Here is a 4,921-nt window from a genome sequence, read left to right as displayed (position 1 = left end):
TTTAAAAAAAAGCAGTTGGTAACCTGTACTACAGATTTCTCACTCCATATCCACTGAATAGGCAGGTACTATTTTAGTAACTGTCATAAAATTGTCAAGCTTTGATCTAATTAACTTAAGGGTGCTTTTGGTTCTTTTGAGCTCAGCCCAATGATTTCTATGAAGTATTACCAACTTGGTGGTCAACTCAGGCACTCTGATTACAAAAATGCAGTGGAGGAATTGGAACTGTGCTTTTCAGGGAGCTAGTAATGGACAACAAGTAATGCATATACATCTATGTAACGTGTCTCACGTGAGGCTTTATAGGTTTGTTTAGTATTGATCTGAGTTAGTGCCTCTTATCAATTATAAAATTATTTTCATTTAAATAATAGTGTAGGAAAAGGCACAGCTTGACTTTAGCAACTCTGTATAACATATGACACGCTTATAATTGCTAGTTTGCTATTTTGGGAGCTGATAGAATTTCTGTGTGTATGTTATGTCTGGTTTACATAGAGTGGGTAAGTTATGTAAAAATCTGGAGCTTTGAACATCCAATTCCTCTGAATAAAATGCAATATGTAAGAAATGGCAAACAGTTAACCATTTCCATTTGCAGATATTTTGGAAAAAGCAATGGGTAAAAAGAACTGGTTTTCAGCATTGAAAACAGTGCTGTATCATGTCTTGCGTGTTCTGCACACTTATAAAACACCTTGCTTTTGACACGTGATTTACTAACAGCTCAGCACTTGTCACCTTGACCCAGCAAATGGGAGTTCAAACCAAACAATTTTTGTGTTCGCTGGAGTCACAGATTGTGATAAACATGTTTGTGTGAAGGCCTTGCTTAAAACATGCTGATGTATTCTCAGTAGATCTGGTCCATATTACTTCTCATTACTGGTTTTAGATGTAGATGTTCCAAATAAAAGTGGGTGTTTCCTTTTGAATGCAAATTACATGTACATAGTAGGCCTAACAGTGTGCCCATTTACAGTATGAGTACCTTTGTGAAATACTGCTTTAGTCTGAGATACATGGTGTAACCACAGAGGGAGAATTTAGAGAAGAGGGAAAATTTCATTAGCTGAGGAAAATACGATGAATATAAGTGAAACTGTTCATATTGCATCTCTACAGCTTAGGGTACAGCTCTGCCCTTAGACAAAGATCCCTTGCAAAATAAATCTCTTTGCAAATTAACGGTGTAAAACTTCATTCAGCAGTTACTGCTAGGAAATCCTAAGTCCTCATAATGGAGGCTGAAGCTACCTGTGTGTCTCATCCTTGTTTTTCTGAATGGTTATGGATTGCTACATTAACTATTGAGGCATGTTTCTCTCTTGTGTGGGGCTGTGCTTGTGTTGTTTGTTTTTTTGAGCTCTACATTAGGCATTGTACTTTGTTCCTCTGAGGCTGGGAGGCACTGAAACATTTGTTTGAGAAGCCCTGGGATGCTGTTTTTCCTCACTTTGTCACTAAATAGTATGGAATAAATATATGAATCTACTACCAGCTAGAAGTGTGTAATTCAAGGTGAAGAGAATTCCTCACTGCTTTCTGCACTGATCCTACAGAAAGGAGGATTATTTCTCAGAATCTTTGTCTACAGTCATTGTGTTAGTTGCTGAGGTTTGTTTTCCACCAGGCTAATGTTTTGTCTTTTCTACTTGCTTCCTAGTTACCTGATCAGGATTTCTCTCTTATGGAGGACATTGTGGCAGGTTATTCAATTCACTATGTGAACAACTGTATGTATAGGAAAGAATGCAGGAGCTGAGATAGAGGTCATTCCTTGTTGTTTACATCTAACTGTAAACCTGGGAGAGTTAAGGTAGTTTTCTTCTTTAGAAATGTTAGCTTTTTAGAAGCATTTTAATGATTTTTCACTAGAAAAAGCATTTGAATCAAGCAGGATTATCTGATGTAGCTAATTTATATGACTTTTTAAACTTTGCTCTTACAGATGCTTACCATTAGGTCAGGAAATTCAGCCAAGGTTAGATAAAAATGGGCAAAAGAGGCTCCTCAAAAGTTATTCTGACCTCCTCCTATTCTGAGGCTCTAGAAAGTATAAGGAGATAATGTGAAATCTTTACAATTAGACTCCTTGTATTGTTGCTAAGTAGTGCTTAAACACTGTTCCCAAGGCAAAAATAGTAGTAGTACATTAGAACATTCCCAGTTAGAAGAAGAATGAATGCAGCTGAAAAAGCTATTCATGCCCACCTTTAGTTTCTCTTCTATGGACAAACTTCCAAGATTCTCCTGAGGCTTTGTAGGCAAGTTGAACAAATGTGGATGTTCAGTTTGGAGATGCTTGCTCTGCTGAAACAGGATTGTTGGTTTGAACTACCCAGGATCACACTTCATTGGTTCTCTGAGGAAGAAAGCACTGCATTCAAAGTGCTGTACATGTGTGCATGAGACTTGTGACTGCTGCAGTATTTTTGTATTTTTAATTTGTTCTTTCCTCTAGGTGTTCATTTGTATTTGGCTGGCTGGCACTTAATCTTTTCTTCCTACCTTGTTTTATCTCTTTTTAAAAGCAAGGCTTCTGTGTATGTCCTTCTGACCCCTTCTTTAATTATCAGCTTTCTTTTTTTTTTCTTTTTGCTTCTTTTTTCCATTCCCTAACGCCAGAGCATGGATTCTGTGTGGGGTTTTTCTGCTTTCTTGGTTTGAAGTCCTTATTTGCTGCATTTTGCTTGTGTATCAGTGATGCTTCTCTGCTGACTTCATTTCAAAATAATTGTTACACGTGATAATTGTGTTGTTCAGTGAGGGAGACTTCTCAGACCATTTTATTTTCTTCCTTTTAAAGTTTTTAAATACTGTGAAATGAAAGCAATGTTCTACTTCCATATAAAAGTATAATTACAAGATTTCTATAAAAACCTTCTTTCTGTGAAAGTAAACGCAAAGCAATAGTCCCATTTCCTTATAATAGTGGGGAAGCTGTAAGAATTAATCCAGGTTTTATTTTTCACTATGCATACTATAAGCAGATAATTGGTTCAAAACGGTAGGAACGTATGACCACTCAACCTGGTTGCAGACATCTGTCCCTTTACTTGGGTGTCCCTGCAATTAGGAGAATATAACAATATTTTCTCACCTCTATTCTTCCTTCTCTCAGCTGTTTAGTTCGCCATACTCAGTTTTGCAAAGCTGTGTCCTCTGCTTCTTTCCAAACAGGACATATTAAATTGACATTTTACATTCTTTTTAGGTTTTGTATATGATGTGCTTGGCACTTCTCACCTTTTACATAACTAATGCATGGGGAAAACTAACTGCTGGCATTGGTTTGTAGGAAAATAAATGCCTGAAGGGAAGCTGCAGCAGCTTGTATATGTTGTGTAATGTTTTTGGAGCTCAGTTGCTTATATTTTATACTTAGAACCTACATTCTGTCAGAGCAGGCTGCTGCTACTTGCTGACTGCATTAACTTGCTTATAATTCTGGTGTGACTAGCCATGTGACTTGTATGTTGGCCTCACCACTGTGCTTTTAAAATGCATTTGTAGCTCGTATGGAAATGTTTTTGAATTTAAATAGTTAAGATTAAACCTCCCCAGACTTGGGATTCTTCTGCTGACGTGGGGAAAAGTGTTGGTATTGGCCCAGAACTCGCTGGTTTTCTGTGTGTAACCATGATAAGCATGCTCAGTTAACTGCTTGATAAGTGCATGCTGCAGACTGCTTGTGAGTTATTAAAGCCTCTTGAAAGAAGGACTGTACGGATCTCCAAGATACCATTCAACAAGTGATAATTACTTAACCCCTTCCAGAGGGCTGAGTGAAAATGTCATCTTTTTCCAAAATGTGCATTAAAATCTGAATTTTCTGACAGAGGCATAGGCTCCACATTTAGACTCCCTTTAAATATAGAAATATTTATGTGATGAAGTACATACACCAGTCTGCTTTAAAAGTTTGAAAGCTAATTTGTATTTAATCATCAAGAATTTCGAATACAACATAGATTATGGAGTCCTAACTACTACACATTCACATGTATTTATTTTTTCTCCTGGGGAGGATAAGTTTTCTAGTTTTGAGTTAGTGAAAGTATCAGGTGTCTCTTATTAGCAAGGCAGCAGTAACTTCTACCACTGGTGAAAATTATTTCCACAAACACAACTACTGAAATAAAATGTGAATAGTATTTACTGAAGAGGTAGCATTACAGATACATTCAAAGCAGAGAACCTGTGCCCAAAACAAACATCAGTCTTTTTTAATTATTTCAGATTTCTTTTCTTAATGTAAGTTGATCAGTATTAGGGATTGATGTTGCAAAAATGGAATTTATTCGCAGGAACACTTAAGTAAGAAAAATTGGATTTATTTTTGAAGGGGTAAAGCACTGAATTTTAGTATATTTGGACCTTCAGCATTTGGACTGAGATGTTCAGAGGGCTCAAACTGTTGTTTTCTATGAGGTAATAAAGCAAATCCCTGTCTTGATTTAGTTTCTTTCTTTAAATGAAAGAATCTGTGACTTGGAAAAGGGATCAGGGTCAATTTACTCTCCTTTCAGAAGAGGATTTTATGACGACTGATAATACATTAATTGTTTCTGAAAGGATGAAATATACTCAGCAAGTTTCTTGCATACCATTAAACATGGACATGTGCACAAGTAAAAACAAATTAAAGATGGGAATCAGAAAATCTGGATGTGAGAGTACTTTACAGGGCAATGCAAAAGCATTCAAGTGCAATTCAAACAGTGATGTGCACTTTCATGGGGATGTTTTTATAAAACAGTTGGGCTTTTGAATTAACCAAATTGGTCTTGGGGGTTGTTACACAAATATTCTGAGCTTGTCATGTAACCTATTAACATCCTGTAACATGCAAATGACTTATTTCACATAAGTTTTTATAAATTACAAATTGAGTTTTATAGTCTTTTACTTAAAA

At 36.3% G+C, this 4,921-nt stretch overlaps 1 protein-coding gene across 3 annotated transcripts in view; it reads left to right on the top strand.

Moving 5' to 3' along the window:
• Nucleotides 1-4,921, top strand: part of RHOT1 (ras homolog family member T1) — a 20,545-nt gene that overhangs the window by 12,321 nt on the left and 3,303 nt on the right. The window lies entirely within an intron of this gene.

The sequence above is a fragment of the Meleagris gallopavo genome, chromosome 20, assembly GCF_000146605.3.
Source record: "Meleagris gallopavo isolate NT-WF06-2002-E0010 breed Aviagen turkey brand Nicholas breeding stock chromosome 20, Turkey_5.1, whole genome shotgun sequence".
Lineage (NCBI taxonomy): Eukaryota > Metazoa > Chordata > Aves > Galliformes > Phasianidae > Meleagris > Meleagris gallopavo.
Note: the sequence above shows the minus strand (reverse complement) of the source record. Positions and strands in the feature narration are given on the sequence as shown.